This window comes from Euprymna scolopes, chromosome 7 (assembly GCF_053919585.1).
Source record: "Euprymna scolopes isolate OS-2025 chromosome 7, ASM5391958v1, whole genome shotgun sequence".
Lineage (NCBI taxonomy): Eukaryota > Metazoa > Mollusca > Cephalopoda > Sepiida > Sepiolidae > Euprymna > Euprymna scolopes.
The window spans coordinates 63030384-63052091 of NC_136488.1; the positions used below are offsets into that span (position 1 = coordinate 63030384).

Here is a 21708-nt window from a genome sequence, read left to right on the forward strand (position 1 = left end):
GGATTTTCAATCCCTAAAGAATTAACAGTGTGAATATTGGTAGACTTTAAAACATTGAGTCAGAGTTGAATATTTTGAAATTCCAGAAGCTGAAGTCAGAATTTTTTAAATCCTAGGCGTCAGACCTTATATCTTCTTTATAAGGGCAATTTGTCAAATGTGTTGATATTTGATTTAAAGATGAGCATACTACAACCTGCAGGGAAACAGTCCAATTGTAACCTATTCAAGAAAAGGACAGTTCTTTGAAAGAGACTCTGTTCATGGAAATTCCTTTTGATGCTAGGCACATGAAGGAAGAAAGTTCTTTGCACTTGCATTAGGAAGACAAGTTCTTGCCGTGAATGTCTTAAAAGAAGGAACCAAAGACTGGAGCTCGCTTTATATTTTTTAGTTAGTAAAACAAGTAACTTAGTAAGGATGCAATGGTTAGAGTACTTGGAAAAATCAATTAGTACTTGGAAAAATCAATTGTAAAAGTGATATTCTCTTGAAGGTTCAATTCTTAGTGTAGGCAACTGAAAAATACAATTGTAAAAGTGATATTCTCTTGAAGGTTCAATTCTTAGTGTAGGCAACTGAAAAATCAATTGTAAAAGTGATACTCTCTTGCAAATTCAATACTTAGTGTACCTATTTACTATGCCTCCACAAGGGACAGAGTTAGACACCAGGGTCGTTTTTTAACGTGGAGAAAAGGTACAAAAATAAAAATTGTCACCGTTGTGAAGGATTTCTCCTCCACCGAAAGAGAACAAGAAATAGAAATGCAGCATCTGAAGAGCAGATGGTATTTATTTGCTCCCCTACCGAGCAAATTAGGCACAAGGTCAATTTTTAATGTGAGGAGTGAAGGGAGGGGGAAGGGAAAAAGGGGACCAGCTCCCGAGAGGTGGAAAATGGGAGCTGGTTAAAGGTCAGGTATGTGGGGTTGCCCCCACATCTGGTCCCTGCTTGCAGCATCTGCCGGAACAGATGGTATTTATTTGCTCCCCCACCGAGCAAATTAGGCACAAGGCCAATTTTTAATGTGAGGAGTGAAGGGAGGGGGGAAGGGAAAAAGGGGACCAGCTCCCGAGAGGTGGGAAATGGGAGCTGGTTAAAGGTCAGGCATGTGGGGTTGCCCCCGCATCTGGTCTTTGCTAGTCATAGCTAGTCATAGCTTGCAGTATCTGCTGGAACAGATTGTATTTATTTGCTTCCCCACTGAGCAAATTAGGCACAAGGCCGTTTTTTAATGTGGAGAAAGAGGGAAGGGGCAGGGGAAGAGGGGACCAGCTCCCGATGGGTGGGAAATGGGAGCTGGATAGTGACAATTGGTATGAAGGGTTGCCCCTACATTGACCAAGGTCTTATATGTGGGGTCGCCCCCACATATGGTCTTTGCTTGCAGTATCGGCCGGAACAGATGGTATTTATTTGCTCCCCCACCGAGCAAATTAGGCACAAGGCCGATTTTTAATGTGAGGAGTGAAGGGGAAATGGGGACCAGCTCCCCGGGGAGTAGGGGAGCTGGATAGTGACAATTGGTATGAAGGGTTGCCCCTACATTGACCAAGGTCTTATACGTGGGGTCGCCCCCACATATGGTCTTTGCTTGCAGTATCTGCCGGAACAGATGGTGGTATTTATTTGCTCCCCCACCGAACAAATTAGGCACAAGGCCGATTTTTAAAGTGAGGAGTGAAGGGGAAATGGGGACCAACTCTCCGGGGAGTAGGGGAGCTGGATAGTGACAATTGGTATGAAGGGTTGCCCCTACATTGACCAAGGTCTTATATGTGGAGTTGCCCCCACATATGGTCTTTGCTTGCAATATCTGCCGGAACAGATGGTATTTATTTGCTCCCCCACCGAGCAAATTAGGCACAAGGCCAATTTTTAATGTGAGGAGTGAAGGGAGGGGGAAGGGAAAAAGGGGACCAGCTCCCGAGAGGTGGGAAATGGGAGCTGGTTAAAGGTCAAGTATGTGGGGTTGCCCCCACATCTGGTCTTTGCTTGCAGTATCTGCCGGAACAGATGGTATTTATTTGCTCCCCCACCGAGCAAATTAGGCACAAGGCCGATTATTAATGTGAGGAGTGAAGGGGAAATGGAGACCAACTCCCCGGGGAGTAGGGGAGCTGGATAGTGACAATTGGTATGAAGGGTTGCCCCTACATTGACCAAGATCTTATATGTGGGGTCGCCCCCACATATGGTCTTTGCTTGCAGTATCTGCCGGAACAGATGGTATTTATTTGCTCCCGCACCGAGCAAATTAGGCACAAGGCCGATTTTTAATGTGAGGAGTGAAGGGGAAATGTGGACCAACTCCCCGGGGAGTAGGGGAGCTGGATAGTGACAATTGGTATGAAGCGCTGCCCCTACATTGACCAAGGTCTTATATGTGGGGTCGCCCCCACATATGGTCTTTGCTTGCAGTATCTGCCGGAACAGATGGTATTTATTTGCTCCCCCACCGAGCAAATTAGGCACAGGGCCAATTTTTAATGTGAGGAGTGAAGGGAGGGGGAAGGGAAAATGGGGACCAGCTCCCGAGAGGTGGGAAATGGGAGCTGGTTAAAGGTCAGGCATGTGGGGTTGCCCCCACATCTGGTCTTTGCTAGTCATAGCTAGTCATAGCTAGTCATAGCTTGCAGTATCTGCCGGAACAGATGGTGTTTATTTGCTCCCCCACTGAGCAAATTAGGCACAAGGCCGTTTTTAATGTGAGGTAAAAACCAGCTCCCCTAAAAGTAGGCAAAAAGGGGGCACTCTGGTTACCAAAAATAATAATTGTCCCAGTATAGAGGGTTTCCCCTCCATTGACTGGTACAAATTATCTTAAGTGCAGCATCTGCCGGAACAGATGGCATTTATTTGCTCCCCCACTGAGCAAATTAGGCACAAGGCCGATTTTTAATGTGAGGAGTGAAGGGAGGGGGAAGGGGAAAAGGGGACCAGCTCCCCAGAGGTGGGAAATGGGAGCTGGTTAAAGGTCAGGCATGTGGGGTTGCCCCCACATCTGGTCTTTGCTAGTCATAGCTGGTCTTTGCTAGTCATAGCTTGCAGTATCTGCCGGAACAGATGGTATTTATTTGCTCCCCCACTGAGCAAATTAGGCACAAGGCCGATTTTTAATGTGAGGAGTGAAGGGAGGGGGAAGGGGAAAAGGGGACCAGCTCCCCAGAGGTGGGAAATGGGAGCTGGTTAAAGGTCAGGCATGTGGGGTTGCCCCCACATCTGGTCTTTGCTAGTCATAGCTTGCAGTATCTGCCGGAACAGATGGTGTTTATTTGCTCCCCCACTGAGTAAATTAGGCACAAGGCCGTTTTTAATGTGAGGTAAAAACCAGCTCCCCTTAAAATAGGCAAAAAGGGGGCACTCTGGTTACCAAAAATAATAATTGTCCCAGTATAGAGGGTTTCCCCTCCATTGACCGGTACAAATCATCTTAAGTGCAGCATCTGCCGGAACAGATGGTATTTATTTGCTCCCCCACTGAGCAAATTAGGCACAAGGCCGTTTTTAATGTGAGGTAAAAACCAGCTCCCCTAAAAGGGGTCACTCTGGTTACCAAAAATAATAATTGTCCCAGTATAGAGGGTTTCCCCTCCATCGACCGGTACAAACCATCCCAAGTGCAGCATCTGCCGGAACAGATGGTATTTATTTGCTCCCCCACTGAGCAAATTAGGCACAAGGCCGTTTTTAATGTGAGGTAAAAACCAGCTCCCAAAAAGGGGGCACTCTGGTTACCAAAAATAATAATTGTCCCAGTATAGAGGGTTTCCCCTCCATTGACTGGTACAAATCATCTTAAGTGTAGCATCTGCCGGAACAGATGGTATTTATTTGCTCCCCCACTGAGCAAATTAGGCACAAGGCCGTTTTTAATGTGAGGTAAAAACCAGCTCCCCTAAAAGGGGTCACTCTGGTTACCAAAAATAATAATTGTCCCAGTATAGAGGGTTTCCCCTCCATTGACTGGTACAAATTATCTTAAGTGCAGCATCTGCCGGAACAGATGGTATTTATTTGCTCCCCCACCGAGCAAATTAGGCACAAGGCCAATTTTTAATGTGAGGAGTGAAGGGAGGGGGAAGGGAAAGGGGGGACCAGCTCCCGAGAGGTGGGAAATGGGAGCTGGTTAAAGGTCAGGCATGTGGGGTTGCCCCCACATCTGGTCTTTGCTAGTCATAGCTAGTCATAGCTTGCAGTATCTGCCGGAACAGATGGTATTTATTTGCTCCCCCACTGAGCAAATTAGGCACAAGGCCGTTTTTAATGTGAGGTAAAAACCAGCTCCCCTAAAAGTAGGCAAAAAGGGGGCACTCTGGTTACCAAAAATAATAATTGTCCCAGTATAGAGGGTTTCCCCTCCATTGACTGGTACAAATTATCTTAAGTGCAGCATCTGTCGGAACAGATGGTATTTATTTGCTCCCCCACCGAGCAAATTAGGCACAAGGCCGATTTTTAATGTGAGGAGTGAAGGGAGGGGAAGGGAAAAAGGGGACCAGCTCCCGAGAGGTGGGAAATGGGAGCTGGTTAACGGTCAGGCATGTGGGGTTGCCCCCACATCTGGTCTTTGCTAGTCATAGCTAGTCATAGCTTGCAGCATCTGCCGGAACAGATGGTATTTATTTGCTCCCCCACTGAGCAAATTAGGCACAAGGCCGTTTTTAATGTGAGGTAAAAACCAGCTCCCCTAAAAGGGGTCACTCTGGTTACCAAAAATAATAATTGTCCCAGTATAGAGGGTTTCCCCTCCATTGACTGGTACAAATTATCTTAAGTGCAGTATCTGCCGGAACAGATGGTATTTATTTGCTCCCCCACTGAGCAAATTAGGCACAAGGCCGTTTTTAATGTGAGGTAAAAACCAGCTCCCCTAAAAGTAGGCAAAAAGGGGGCACTCTGGTTACCAAAAATAATAATTGTCCCAGTATAGAGGGTTTCCCCTCCATTGACTGGTACAAATTATCTTAAGTGCAGCATCTGAAGAACAGATGGTGTTTATTTGCTCCCCCACTGAGCAAATTAGGCACAAGGCCGTTTTTAATGTGAGGTAAAAACCAGCTCCCCTAAAAGGGGTCACTCTGGTTACCAAAAATAATAATTGTCCCAGTATAGAGGGTTTCCCCTCCATTGACTGGTACAAATTATCTTAAGTGCAGCATCTGAAGAACAGATACTACACTTTGATCTTGACCAAAAGGCCAAAAAGTGATATTCTCTTGCAGGTTCAATTCTTAGTGTAGGCAACTGAAAAATCAATTGTAAAAGTGATATTCTCTTGCAGGTTCAATTCTTAGTGTACGCAACTGAAAAATCAATTGTAAAAGTGATATTCTCTTGAAGGTTCAATTCTTAGTGTAGGCAACTGAAAAATCAATTGTAAAAGTGATATTCTCTTGAAGGTTCAATTTTTAGTGTAGGCAACTGAAAAATCAATTGTAAAAGTGATATTCTCTTGAAGGTTCAATTTTTAGTGTAGGCAACTGAAAAATCAATTGTAAAAGTGATATTCTCTTGAAGGTTCAATTTTTAGTGTAGGCAACTGAAAAATCAATTGTAAAAGTGATATTCTCTTGAAGGTTCAATTTTTAGTGTAGGCAACTGAAAAATCAATTGTAAAAGTGATATTCTCTTGAAGGTTCAATTCTTAGTGTAAGCAACTGAAAAATCAATTGTAAAAGTGATATTCTCTTGAAGGTTCAATTCTTAGTGTATGTAACTGAAAAATCAATTGTAAAAGTGATATTATCTTGCAGGTTCAATTTTTAGTGTAGGCAACTGAAAAATCAATTGTAAAAGTGATATTCTCTTGAAGGTTCAATTCTTAGTGTATGCAACTGAAAAATCAATTGTAAAAGTGATATTCTCTTGAAGGTTCAATTCTTAGTGTATGCAACTGAAAAATCAATTGTAAAAGTGATATTCTCTTGAAGGTTCAATTCTTAGTGTATGCAACTGAAAAATCAATTGTAAAAGTGATATTCTCTTGCAGGTTCAATTCTTAGTGTATGCAACTGAAAAATCAATTGTAAAAGTGATATTCTCTTGAAGGTTCAATTCTTAGTGTATGCAACTGAAAAATCAATTGTAAAAGTGATATTCTCTTGAAGGTTCAATTTTTAGTGTAGGCAACTGAAAAATCAATTGTAAAAGTGATATTCTCTTGAAGGTTCAATTCTTAGTGTAGGCAACTGAAAAATCAATTGTAAAAGTGATATTCTCTTGAAGGTTCAATTCTTAGTGTATGTAACTGAAAAATCAATTGTAAAAGTGATATTATCTTGCAGGTTCAATTTTTAGTGTAGGCAACTGAAAAATCAATTGTAAAAGTGATATTCTCTTGAAGGTTCAATTCTTAGTGTAGGCAACTGAAAAATACAATTGTAAAAGTGATATTCTCTTGAAGGTTCAATTCTTAGTGTAGGCAACTGAAAAATCAATTGTAAAAGTGATATTATCTTGCAGGTTCAATTTTTAGTGTAGGCAACTGAAAAATCAATTGTAAAAGTGATATTCTCTTGAAGGTTCAATTCTTAGTGTATGCAACTGAAAAATCAATTGTAAAAGTGATATTCTCTTGCAGGTTCAATTCTTAGTGTAAGCAACTGAAAAATACAATTGTAAAAGTGATATTCTCTTGAAGGTTCAATTTTTAGTGTAGGCAACTGAAAAATACAATTGTAAAAGTGATATTCTCCTTAAGGTTCAATTCTTAGTGTATGTAACTGAAAAATCAATTGTAAAAGTGATACTCTCTTGCAGGTTCAATTCTTAATGTAGGCAACTGAAAAATCAATTGTAAAAGTGATATTCTCTTGAAGGTTCAATTTTTAGTGTAGGCAACTGAAAAATACAATTGTAAACGTGATATTCTCCTTAAGGTTCAATTCTTAGTGTATGTAACTGAAAAATCAATTGTAAAAGTGATACTCTCTTGCAAGTTCAATTCTTAGTGTAGGCAACTGAAAAATACAATTGCAAATTACTTAGGATCTCTATCCAGTCATGGCTAATGGAAGGAGAGTATGCAACTCCCGTGAAGTAAATAAAGACTTCCATTTGAAATTCCATTCAGATTCCTGAGTTTGATAAAATATGCTTGAAAAAAGTCGGAGGTTATATTGACCGAAACGTTGTGAAAATGACACTCAAGATGAGAACAGTAGCCTAAAGAATCCAATCCTCACCTAAACAATTCAGAAAAGTAAGATCTGAATCCAATAAAACATTTCTAAATATGCGCAATCTTGGGGCGATATGCTAAATCTCACTTTAAGTTTACAGCAACGATGAATAACTCAAGTCAAACTTTTTTCTTCATATTTTAATGAAATTAAACTTAAAAAAAAAAATGCAATGTTAAATCTGGATTTATTTATTCATTATTCACCCCCAAACAAGGCACATTGCCACTTGGACATAAGGAGTTACTGTTTGGAAACATGCCTATAGGGGCACTATGTAGGGAATTGAGCAAGATGTCGGTTGACATTACATTTAAATTTCTGCAAGTTAGTCCTGTCAGGGAAGCAGAAAAACGGGAGGGAATTCTTAAGTCTAGAAGCTTGTGAGAAGAACCTTTTGGAGTAGAGGGCTCTCTAGCATCGAACGGTCTCTACAATTAAGAGGTGGGATTTTGTTGCTTTTCAGGTTAATCAGGGGAAGAAAAGTGGTACGAGTTTGCCAGAGCATGTTTCATTAAAGTACTTATAAAACAGACACAGGTATGTAACATTCCGGTGATGGGACAGAGGTTTGAGTTTGGCTGACAGTGAGGGACCTATGACAGTTGGACCCTGTCTAAGAGGATGAGACTAATGGCAGATGCACCAGCCTGGATGTAGCAACAACTCTCCATGTATGTGCGAATGGTGGCTTTGTAGAGATATAGGTTACTGTCAGGTGTAAGTAGTTTTCTAGCATGATAATGAGAGCCCACCTTCTTTGTACCAGCCTTGACAATGTCTTTAATGTATTAGTTCCAATTGATGTCCGTGAATGTTAAACTGAAGAATTTGAACGATGAGCTCTCAAGTAGAGTGTCATTAGTCACAGCAATTGTTGGTCGAGAAGGTTTCATGTAATTGTTAAAAGAAAGAAGTTTAGTCTAAGCAGCACTAAATATTATCCATTTTGTGAAAATTATTTTGTAAGGTTTCAACCTAAAGTTTAAAAAAATTATATTGAGGGTTTGTTTTTCATGTGTTTCCTTCCTTCCTGTTAGAAGAATATATAAATTGTGCAGGAAAGTTGATAAATATTTTTCATAAAGATTTATAAATTTTCTGAGACAGATATTCTCGTAAGGACAGGTAAAATTAATTTATCAAATTGAAACAGAACCGCTTTTATGTCCCCTTACAAAGATTAAAATCAAGATATAATGATACTAAATTAAGTGATATTTAATACTTATTACAAAAATTGGAGGTATCTTAATTTTCCTGAAAGGCTTCCGCCCAATCTTTGTCTCCTAGTGGCCGTGTTCCTAAATTTTGACTGATTAATTTAGGGGTAAATCATATATATATATATATATATATATATATATATATATATATATATATATATATATATATATATTTTTTTTTTATTACCGTTTTATCTGCTTAGTTACACATGTTTTGATTACGGAATCATATCAATTATCCGATAATTTCATCAAACTTTAAAAAAAAAAAAAAAATTTCTGCAAAGTCTGATGAAATTATCAGATCATTGATACGATTCTGTAATCAAAACATGTGTAACTAAGCAGATAAAACGGTAATAAAATATATATATATATATATATATATATATATGTGTGTGTGTGTATTTTCTCTGCAAATATATATTTTTATTCAGTTTTTAATAATTACCATTTTTGCTATATATATATATATATATATATATATATATATATATATATATATATATATATATATATATATATATATATACTAGCAGGCTGCCCGGCATTGCCCGTTCATAAAATATGCTTAAATATGATATTTTGATTAATGCAGATTTCATATTTTTTATTATATTATATTGGATCCAATATATAGTGATGATTTAAAAAGTTTTTTAAAAATGACTTGTGTGCCACCAGAAAGAATCGAAACCAAAACGTTTAGCTTACGATTTACTTTTTAGTTTGATGTTAATGCCAGAGCTATGAAGACATGTTTGCTGCAAGGATAAAAATTAAAACATGAACCAACAGCTATTACGTTACACATGCATATTCGTAATGCCGTCATTCGACCGCCACCTGACTAAGTCAATTTTTAAAAATTTTCACTTTTGCACTGATTTTCTCCAGCTAAAACTCCAATATAAAGTTTCACATGAGTTCAAATACCCTATATATTAAGTTTTATGTCTGTAGACCAAAAACTTACAGAGGAGTTTGGTAGGCAAAATTTTTTAAACAAATATATACACACATACATAAATATATATAGAGAGCGGTTTGTGTTTACTAGAACCTTTTTACACAAATATTATGCAAGTATAAATCATATAGAATATCTGTATGAACATAATTACACGTAATAGTAAACTAAAGACCTGTATCGAGATAGTGATAAGGGCTGAAGGTGGCTACATTGAATAAATGTCATCTCTACGACACAATCAAGTTATCTGAATTGATTTTTTTTTTTAAATTAAAAAATAAAGATGTAGTGTTGTTTGACAACTTTATCGTTCCACCCTGTATTACTGATTTTATACTGATAGGCGGGTCATAACAAATGACCATAGGTTATCGGCATCTTTTCTCAAGACCTCCAGTACTTCCCACAAGATTCTGGCAGTTTCCAATTAGGCAGTTTTCTGAAGCACTCCAACATTTTTATGGATTCCGACTTTCTTAATCCACTTGTTAGCTCGTAATATTAATTTTTCAAATCTTATTGAATTTATATGTAACTAGTTGAGATTTAAAAAAAAGAACCCCTAATACAATAATCAACGCATTACAAATGAAACTATCCTTCCCAACATACAAATTGTGTGTGTGTGCGTGTGTGTGTGATTTTCAAGTTGATGTACTTATGATGCGAAACTGATGTGTCAATTTTGAGTGATGTCATACTGATTTTTCCTTATATTTGGTTTTTAATAGGGGGGAAATTCTGGACAAGAACTGATATATCTAATATATGTTATCTTGGAGAAATTAAATCAAATTACATTTTTATTCTTTTACTAGCAGGAGTACCTGGCGTTGCCCGAGTGTGTGGAGGTGTAGTGAGGAACACCGTGTAAAAAAAAAAAAAAAAAAAGTGGCATAGTAGCAGAATTGGTAGTGGGGGAGGGAGAGATGCAAAACAACAGTAGGCAGTTTGGTTGGAGAAAAAAAAAATTTGGTAGTAGGCATGCAGGCTCGAACCCGTAACGCGAAGGAGGAAAGAAAAAAAAAAAGTGACGTCTTTGCCGATGACTCCATCGTCCGACCAGAAGTTTGGAACATTGAAATTAAGCGAAGTCAATCCAAACGATATGAGGACTTGCAAAAATGTCTATGCAAAAACACCAACCCTCCTTGTAGAAAACTACCCAGTTAAGGGTGAAGGAATTGATGTTTTGGGCCAATTTTTTGATATTTGTTGTCCGAAAGGTAGAGCTTTAAAACGATACAGATCTAATGAGGATCCGTCCCCTCTGTCGAAGGTTTTTGCAAAACCTACAAACACACACACACACACTTTTTCCCTTATATATATATATATATATATAAACTAGCAGGGGTGCCCGGTGTTGCCTGGGGTGTTTGGAGGTGTAAAAGAAGCAAAAAAAAAAAAAAAGTGTTAGTAGGCAGGCAGGTGCAAACCCGTGACGCAAAGGCAGAAAATTGGAGATCTTACCGCGATGCTATGATGACAAAGGAAATGAAAAGCGTTTAAATTTAGCAATGTCAATCAAAAGCTGTTGACTCACTGATAATTAGGTCAAGAGTCGGCGATGAAATGAAATCTCTTGTGGCATCTATTTTCTTCATCACGAGGTCGTTCCCAGCTAAATAAATAGCAATTGTCTGATATGAGGGGTTTTCCACACAGTGATCAAAGCTTTCTTGATGTCCCCGGCATGAAGCAGGAAACCTGCCTTTGCTTTCGTTAGTTTTGCTCCTTTATACGAAAAGCACGAACAAACATACGAGAAGGCAGAATAGCAGGAATTTTATAAAATAAAATTACAAGATAGAGACGACCTATTTTTGTAAATCGGAGATATTATAATCTAGGGAGTATATAAAAAATTCTAAGAAGTTGTGATAAACTCGCCCCCGAGCGCCCCCCCCCCGAGCGCCCCCCCCCCCCCGATAAACAGCCTTTGCCGAACATACAAAAAAAGTGCACAAACACACATATTTTCGCTTTTATATAACAGATAACAATAATATGCAATGATGTGCCAGAAAAACTAACAAAGCAAAATCACACATTGATTTTCTAGAGAGAAAATGACAAAAAACAAAGATTGGCTTTACGTCATATATATTACACATGGCCAAACCTAATTAACACACCGGTTCTCGACAAATCACTGAAGTTAAGCAAGGATGAGCCTGGCAAGTACCAGATGGGTGACCATTTGGGAAAGTTAGATGCTGTATGTACCGCACAAAGATATAGAAATTTCCAGTTTGGTATCTAAAGGAGCATTTAATTCACTGCAAGACATGCATTCAGGAGAAGAAAAAACTGATGTAAAACCTGAGGACAAGTGTACCAAAAAGTGTGGTTGGTTTTGCACAAAGCCTTCACCACTATAAACAAATCATCTGTGTGGATTTCCAAGCAACTTAGTTGCTGTGGCAGAGTTCATACATCGAAATCCATCATATGAAGTAAAGCTAGCTTTTGATATATACATATATATATATACTAGCAAAGATACCCGTGCTTCGCACGGAGCTTTGTTGCGCACTCGGGTACCAAAATCTGTGGGCACCTTTCCAGTAAGTTGATGTTGTAAGAGCAACGATTGCATAAGGTGATTAACATTTTAACTACCTCTTGTAGTGACTGAAATTCAATCAGGAACTTCACAAAACATTTTCATCAAAAAGGAAGGTTACTTGATGTTACATAGTAAATTTTTCATTGAAGTAATTTTCAACTCTTGCTTAAATTTTATCTTGCACATTCAATACTAAAAACTTACCACAATCAGATCATGTCAGTTTTTCCTCATATCCATTTCTCGAACTTTTCACTGAAGAGCCTCAGGGTAAACTACATTTCTGCTGCTTTGATTTGGAGCCAGAATGTAGAGTTTTTCTGAACTTCCTGTCCGGCTGATGGAGACGTAGAACATACCGTGACTGAAGCAGTCTGATGTCAAGTCTACGCCAATGGTGTTAAATGTCTGACCTTGACTTTTGTTTATGCTCATTGCAAAACACACCTTCACAGGAAATTGGAGTCTCCGGAATTTAAATGGAAGTTCTGAGTCCGATGGAACTAAGGGGATCCTTGGCAGTAGAACGGTTTCGCCTTTGTAGGGACCACAGGAAATGGTGGCCTCAAGTACATTGGTGTGCAATCTGGTGATAACACATCTGGTTCCGTTTGTTGTTTTTGGCGGTTCCAAGGATCGAAGAATCATGATTGGCGATCCAATTTTGAGATTTAAAATGTGTGGAGGCATTCCAGATATCTCCAAAGAGTTTAAAAACTCCACAGGGTAGTGAACAGCTTCATATTCATTAGTAGCCGAATCAACTGACTTGTATTGCTTTGTGTCTCCTGGAAATTCATTCATTATTGAATTGTTCAAATGATTCACATTGCTGTTTAATGGCGAAATAATAGCCCTCTCAGCAAGCCAATCCGGTGATTTTCCATTGTTTTGCAGGTCTGGGTACACTTTGTCTTTCAGTTGCTTCTGATTACCGACACATTTACCAAGCGCAGTTGGAATCTTAATTGTGTCAGGTGAAGAAGTGATAGGAAACTGACCATTACCGATTTGGAGAAGCAATTTTGAGAAGTCTGCTGTAGCTGTGTTATCAGAGATATAGGCTCTCATATTAGTAGTCAGTCTCTTCACTATAACGTGCCTCCAGAGATAGGATTGTTTCAAACTTGCATTGACAATGTTAGCCCTTGTGCCATTTTTAACCACTGGGAGGATTTGACGGAAATCACCGCAAAATAAGGTTGGAATGCCACCCATGGGATTCTTGTTTCCTGTGATGTCTTGCAGTGTTCGGTCAATTGCTTCATAAGCACTCTTGTGCGTCATTGGGGCTTCGTCTACAATGATTGCAGAGGTGTCTCTAATTACATTTGCCAAGGCTGAGTTACCAGTAATTTTGCAAACTGGCTGATCCATTCGATGAGTATCCAAGGGTACTTTAAAAGTGCTGTGAAGAGTGCGGCCACCTTGTAGTAGAGTAGCAGCAATGCCACTGGATGCTGTTGCAAGCACAATCTTTCTCATGGATCTAATCTTTGCAAGGATCAAATTGATTACAAAAGTCTTGCCCGTACCACCTGGAGCATCAAGAAACATCATGTTTTTGTTCATTTCACCTTGTGCTTCCAACATTGCCATGAATGAATTGTAAACTTCTCTTTGAGAATCGGTCAGTTTTTCTTGCATATTTTTTGCTTGTAGGGAAAGTTCTTCAAGATTATAAGTAACTTCACGTTGATACTCTCTCGCGAGTCTTTCATCTCTCCCTTGCGTTGGTGCAGGTAATCCATAGCTTGCCAATGGTTGACCGCACATAAGGAGAACTTTTTCTTCAATTAGACAAAGAGTTTTATTGTAGATGTCCTAATTAAAATCTGCTTCTGGATTGTTAACTTCTTGCCTGTATCTGTGAAGAATGTCTTCAGATATTACATCACGAAAAGCCATCCAGATCTCAAGAGGATTTCTTGGCTCACAGGCTGTTAAAATTATCACAAATAGGCTTCGCAAATTTGAAGGTGATTGAGTGGCACTTGCCTCTCCTACTGCTTGATGCAAGTGATGGTCATTTTCTAGAAGGCCTCGAGCAAGGCACGCTGCTCTGTATGTTTCAAACACCTGACCATTGTATGCTCGCAAATTTTGAAATGAAGTTGGACCAGCAACCTCATTGAGCAACAGGCGTAAGAAATAACACTCCCCTGCTTTTGGACTAATCGTGTAGATTCTCCCAATGCATGGTGCCTTCCATACATCATCATTTTTAGTACCTTCAACTTGTACCCCACGCATTCTTCTCATCCATTTCTTTGTCGATTTGTTCCAAGTGTAAAACTCAGGGACTTCTACGTATTTGAGACCCCTTGCAAAGTCATCCTCATGGCAGAGTTGAAAAAATGCTGTCAAAGTTGTGGCAGGCGGTGGACCTTGGGCTCGTTCCAGAGCAGTATCAGCTGAGAACATGACATGCTGCCCATTTTCAAGATGAACAGAAAGTTGTACAATTGGGGGGAAATGTTCATGGATGGGATGTTCCAATATCCTCCAGGCCGCCTCTGAACTGCCGACATACCTTGCATTCTGGAACTGCTGGATCTCATCCACAATGTGACTTTGTACTTGGCCTTGTTGGTTAGCTGCTCCATCAGTTCTTTGTAGTTCAAACACTGCTTGATCACATCCTTTATTCACGTATTTGAGAACATATTTGATGCTTTGGATCGAGCTGCAAATTTCTACGTTAATGTGAGCGTTGAACTGCTGAAGGAGGACCTTGTTGTACGGAACAATCCACTGGTTTGTTATTTCTTGATTAACATACCGACCATTTCTCTTCATCCTTATTGTACCAGTCTGGCCTCCATCTTCTGGTTTTCTTCGCCTGTACTTGGGGTAAGAGTCTTGGCCTTGCTCGGTACACTGAAGAAATTCTTTTGGGTATTTTTTGGAACATTTGTTGTCAATCGTACATGGACAATTTGGATTAAATGGTCCACAAGGTCCATGCACCATATGTGCCATCACTTTAGCATGAAGATCAGGATCTTCCTCTTTGTCAGGGATCTCTGCAGATATGCAGAGATCCATTTTTTCTGGTAGAAGTTTGTCCTCTGGGGTCTGCCAGGTGAGGATGTGTGCATGCGGCAGTCCTCTTTTTTGATATTCAATACTGTACAGGAAAGCCCTCAACCTGCCAAATCCTCCCTTTTTAATAAATTCAAGTAACTTTTTTAGCTTCTGCCTGAAAACCCTGGCAACAATATCTGGACGATCCTGAGGGTCTTGCCCTTGAAGACAATTTTCTGTAATTTCTGTCCACTTTGGATTTGTTGTGAACGTGATGAAGAGGTCGGCTCGGCCCATTCGCCGAACATATGCCATGGCATCACTTTGACGCTCAAACATGTATCGAGTGCCTCCTGTATAAGTTGCCGGAAGAACAACTCGTTGACCAAACTGTTCTGGATTCCCATCCTCCCTAAGAATTGAATCTCTCAAGTTGCTATAATTGTCAGCTCTCAGGGTCTGTTGCTCACGCCTCAGGAACTGTAAACGTTCTGTTTCAATCTTGCAGTACACATCCACCAGCCATTGTTGAAATAGCCTTCGGTACCAGAGAAAATAGTTTCCAGGCCGAGTCATTAAATGGTACGAATAAAATTGCTGTTGGGTAACTTTTCGCCCATCGGATGCCTTCATGTAGATGTTGTAAGATGGAGAACCATAGGGGTACATTAACGGGTACATTAAAGTATCGTAGAGGGGATGTAGTTCGGAGATCCATTTTAATGTATCATTTCTAAAACGCAAGACAATATCCCGGTTAGCTGTTGGTTCATTCTCCATTAATATTCCAATCTCATACGTTGTTGTTGGAGCATTGAATCGCCGTGGATGCTCTTCTTGCGGCCTTCGGTCTTCCCTTATGACAACTTTATGTTCTACCAAGTGTTCTTCTTCAATCCTCTCCTTTGTTGTTTTCAGCTGACAAATGAAGCTGTTGTTCTCATGTAAAAATTCAGTCAGACTTTGGAGAATGTCTCTATTGAGTCTACTGTCACGTCCCCAATTATGTAGTTCCTCTTCCAGACTATCCAAGAAGTAGACTTGAATAAACTTTGCTGTTTCATCTTCAGGTGGTAAAAGACTCCCAATCTGGTGGCAAACCTGGCCTCGAATTCTAAAAGAAGGATTCCACCCATGTACTGCCGCAATTTTGTGACCAAATGATGTCATTGCAAAACAATTGTTATAACTGCGTAGATTTTGCAGAAAATCTTTAGAGATGGGACCATTGCCGGAGAGCAAATCTTGAAGCAACTGAGGCAGTGGTGGAAAGCTATCAAGCACAACTGAGGCAGTGGTGGAAAGCTATCAAGCACAACAACAGAAGAACAACAACAACCAGGGGTTTCTCCTTTAAATTTTACAGCTGAGCAATGTTGACATACTTTGTCCATTTTTCCTATATCAGCTGTAGTGAGAGAGTCATTTTTGTTGTAGAGCAATCCTTTTCTATTGCAGTGTTCTATTTCATGGTGTCTCAAAGCAGTCATTCGTTGTCTAGCTGCCTCGTTTTCTGTCAATTGCTGGGGCAAAGTCATACTCTCTCTCTATGCAGCCTCTCGTTGTTGCCCTTGGTATAGGCGAAAGCTTCGTTGGGTTTCCGATTCATTCTGATGACGTTGAGCCACTCTCAACTGACCTTGTGTACGTCTACTTACCTCATATAATTCATTCGATCGTAATATTGCTTCTCTTTCCAGTGCATATCTTTGCCTTTCTTGAATTTCATCTTGTGATGAATTTAACCGCCTTACAGCATGTCTAGTTCTGTCAGCTTCACGTTGGGTTTCTCTTTCCAAATCTGACAGTCTTGCTCTCCTTTCTCTTTGACGTATCCTGTTAAGTTCTAGACGTCTTTCTCTATCTGAATTGTTTTCATTGGAGCGAATTGCAGCAACTCTTAGTCTATTAGCTTCCAATATTTCCATTCTTTCTTCCTCACTTTCGTTTCTACTTCGTTTGGGTGGCATAATTTCGGTTTTAAACGGAATTGTTTAACGATATTAATGATTGTAAATTAATTAAGCGTAAAAGAAATGTATACTAACTGAAATGGACGAACTATAAATAATATTTCTGAATAGTACAATTATAAACAATTATATTGTACCTATTTACTATGCCTCCCCACGGGACAGAGTTAGACACCAGGGTCGTTTTTTAACGTGGAGAAAAGGTACAAAAATAAAAATTGTCTCAGTCGTGAAGGATTTCTCCTCCACCGAAAGAGAACAAGAAAATGAAGTGCAGCATCTGAAGAATAGATACTACACTTTGATCTTGACCAAAAGGAATGAATAAAAGCGACCTACGTGTGACTCATTACTTCCGGGTGTAAACGTCACAGTCTAAAAGTAATAATTAAAAAAAAAAAGTAAATGTAAAATAAATGTAATACCAACTTAGGTTAACTAAGTAAACAGTACAATTAAAACAGTTCTATTAAAACAAATAATTACTAAGATCTAGGTAATTGTTAGTCTCATTGTTATGGTTTTAAAGAAAAAAATGTGTAAAAAAAGTTCTGCTTTTGTGAGTACGTGTATTTCTTTTAAATTACATAACCTTTTTATTTTATTATTTATATCTCTTTTAAATTTATATATTTTGTTAGTAAACTGGAAGAAATTCAGTTGAATAAAACCTTGTTCGTGTTCTTTACATTAAACTCATATTTTTATAAAAGGTTCATCCGGTTTAAAGAAAGCACTAAGTTTAAATAAGACTGGAAATAACTAATTCAATATATAAATAGAAAAATGAAATAAATATAAGCTTTAAGTCTTAAGATAGTAATAATCAAAATGTAATAAATTATTTGTAGTTCAAATCTATGATAAGACAGGCTTTCGAAATAGGCTCGACCAGAAAGATTAAATTGGAACGAAATTATAATCTCCGTGCCATTTTCAAAACAACCCCACAAAAGTAACGGTATCCTGCAGTTGGTTAAATGACAATGGTTGTAAGAAAAATGTAAAAGAAAATGCGCTTATCTGTTTATTTTGACCTGTTTTATTTAATTAAAAAAAAATTGGCTATAACTGGAAGAGAGCGTTATGTTTTGGGGGTTGTTTAAAAAATAGAATGGAAATAAAGTTAGTTCCGTTTTAATTGTCTTTAATTGCGGCAAGCGCTAACAAAATCGAAAAATCACTGTTTACATTCGAAATGTTAACTTTTATAGGTTTACAGGTTTGCTGACAAGGCTGGGGGTGTTTAATACAATTATTTTACTAAATTGATTTTTTTCATTTAAAAATAAAATTATTTCTTTTTTAATAAAGTTTTATTTTTAAATATTTGTTTTTGTTTATTTATATAAAATTACGATAGTTGAATTGTATTCTTTCAATTATATTGGCAAGTAAAATATAAAAGATTAAAACGAAACGAAATTGAAATTTCCATTACATTTTCAATACAATCCCAAAACATAAAGCTTTCCTCGCCAATGAATTGTTTTGATAATATACGTAAAGTGAAATAAATCGAATATAAAATTAAATGAAAATATATTAAATAATTAAATGTTAAATAGATTTTGTAAATAGTACAGTTGAAATGATTAGAATATTTCCAATATGTAATAAGGTCGAGGTAATTAGTTAAAGAGATTTAATATAATGTGATATGCAAATGAGCATAAGTCATTCGATATGGGGGTGGTTTGTAGAATAGTATATAAAGAAATTAGGCCAAGATTCTTATGTCTCCTTTAACAGAAACATCCTAAAATGGGTTCTAATGTTTCTCTACCAGGAGAGATCTTACCTCCTTTATATTTCGTTGATGATGGAGAGCTGTACACACAGACAGAAACACACGAACCCTATTACTTTATAAAAATATAGATATGTATAACTTACAAGAGAACTTTAAAAAAATCTTAAGCAAATGAGGGTTTATTATAAATACGAGAAAAATAAATAAATAAATAGGATAAAATATTAAAATCAAATAATTTTAAGTTTCAACACATTAGTAAGTTTTAATATTATAATAGATTTAAAATAAATTAATTTCCAATTTCTGCTGAATTTGCTAATCTTACAAAGGTCATAATATGCACATGAAGTCTGATGAAGGGAAATTTCCCAAAATATTACAACAGCTACGGTATAACTGGAAATGTTTTCTCAATCATTAAATCATTTCTCTCCGATAGGCTCATAAGAGTAGTGGCAGATGGACAAAAATCGGAGGCCTGCAATATAAATGCTGGAGTCCCTCAGGGGTCAATCCTGGGCCCAACTCTCTTCCTGATCTACATCAATGACCTCCCTAAACACATACTTAAATCATTCGTTGACATCTATGCTGATGACACATCAAAGACTGTAAATGAAAAAGTTCTCTCTGATTCTCTCTCCTCTGATCTCGAGCGCGTGGTTCAGTGGGGGAAGATGTGGCTGGTTACCTTTAATGCATCTAAAACCAAATTCCTATCCTTACATCATCAACGCTCTGATCCCCATCTGGCATCAATTGTGATGGATGGCTCTCGTCTGGGTGAGGCCCCGTGTTTTGACAAGCTTCTGAGTTTGACCTTTACTCCTGATCTGAAATGGAACACTTACATCAAGTCTGTTATCAAGGTCGCTGGAAAGATGGTGGGATCCTTCTACTGCTCCAGAAGATATCTCACTACTGATACAATTCTCTATCTATATAAAAGCCAAGTACGTCCAAGGATGGAATACTGTTGCCATATCTGGGCAGGAGCTGCTAAAAACAGCCTATCCTGCCTTGACAGAGTACAAAATAGACTTCGTGGCTTAGTGGGGGATGCCCTTTTCTCTACCCTGCAACCTCTCTCCACAGAATAGACGTTGCGAGCCTGTCCTTGTTTTATCGTTATTTCCATGGCAGGTGCTCTTCTGAACTCCATTCTCTGGTCCCCCCCTCGCCAATCTTTCACGAAAAACACCCGTCTAGCTGAATCCACTGTGAAAAATTTTCCCCACTCTATATCTGTGCCTAAATCAAAATGCGGATTCCATGAACAAAGCTTCTTTCTTAGAACTGCACGCCTGTGGAACTCTGTTCCGTCTGCCTGCTTCCCACCGGACTACCACTTGGATGTCTTCAAGTCCAACGTTAACAAATTCCTAATGAACCGCCCCCTTAAGTAAACACTTCATCAAATCTCCACACTAACGTAATGTACTTGCAATAACCCTTATCCCTGAGTGGCTTTCGGGCCTTGATAAGTGGTGATCACTGTGTAAAAAAAAAACAAAAAAAAAACAGGGACCCTTCACCTGACAAGTGATAACACAATACATGTAATATTATATTATTATAAATCTCAAATGACCTTGTAACGAGTGATGTAACCCACTTTCTGGTTTACGACATCCGGTTGCGCATGCACGCATAAACATTAACCCATAACGTAAACAAATAAACACAAATCGCTTTTTTTGCAAATTTTGACCTGCGCACTGAAATATTAACCTTATTATTTCGAGATTATTATTTAACATGGGAAGAGTGGGTGTGTTTTGCAACTATTCTTTATTTACAACTATACTGTTGCTATTTTCATACAACTAAACAACTTTAACCCGTTGACAAACATAAGAACAATTGTAGTAAAGCCAAGACTACTACTACTACTCTCTATCTGTTCCTTTTCCTTCCTTCCTTCCTTCTTTATTATTTATTGCTTACATTTCTAAATACAAAATAGTTGTGTGAGAACGGTGAATTTGTTGACACATTTACTAATCTGTTTCAATATTAGTTTTATTTTATTTATTTAGGTTTTATTTTTTTGCGTCAGGTTTTATTAATTATTTTTTTTTTAGATTTTAAGTTTCTATAACTTGGGTGAAGGATTCCAATATGGGTTTTTCATTCTTATATTTCTCATCGGTAGGTTCATGTGCATTTTTGCTGCTAAATGACTTTCGGCGGCATTCGATTCGTAGGAAAATCATGTTTAATTTTTTATTTTTGAGCGATTAATCGGAAAAATAGGTAACTTTACATGAATAGGGATATTTTTTTGTCATGTTTGAGTGGTCCATCCGTGATTTTTCATTTTAATATACTTTCATAGAAATGTTTCTATGTAAAAAAAACAAACTATTTTCTTTACGTCACAAGTGTCATGCTCATACATGAATTCCATAGCTAATATAGCATACTAACCCAACAGGTCATGGGTAGTCTAGTGTATATATATATATATATATATATATATATATATATATATATATATATATATATATATATATATATTGTAAGTTATAAAATAAATCTATGAATAAAAATGAATCTGCATTGGTTATTCCACCATTATATCTTAACTTGCTTCAGTTTGTGTCCATCTGCATTGTATTGCCTTAAATTTGCTTTATATACACATTAAACAATGCTTCAAGCAAACTAAATTTACCTCATATATAATACACACACACACACACACACACACACACACACTAGCAAAAATATGCTTTTTCTGATTGCATATTTTGTTAGTATATATGACGACAAACATACTACACTATCCCCCCCCCCCGGAAAAAAGAGAAAGAGGAGACAATGTTTAGGGGTATAATCTCATGCTAACAGAGCAGATACTACGCCAACTACAAAGAAGGAAACAATGTCCTAGAGAATGATCTCATGTTAAGAGAACAGATACTATAGTAACCCCCTAAAAAGATATGGTGATAATATTGTCTGGGAGGATGGTATGACAACACAAAAGTA

The 21708-nt window shown here is 38.0% G+C and overlaps 1 protein-coding gene and 1 pseudogene across 6 annotated transcripts in view; both read right to left on the reverse strand.

The window, feature by feature from the left end:
• LOC145279766 (regulator of G-protein signaling 17-like) overlaps positions 1-21708 on the reverse strand; it is a 644014-nt gene that overhangs the window by 298041 nt on the left and 324265 nt on the right. The gene's annotated exons all lie outside the window — the stretch shown is intronic.
• On the reverse strand, positions 5005-5216 carry LOC145280526 (U2 spliceosomal RNA; annotated as a pseudogene).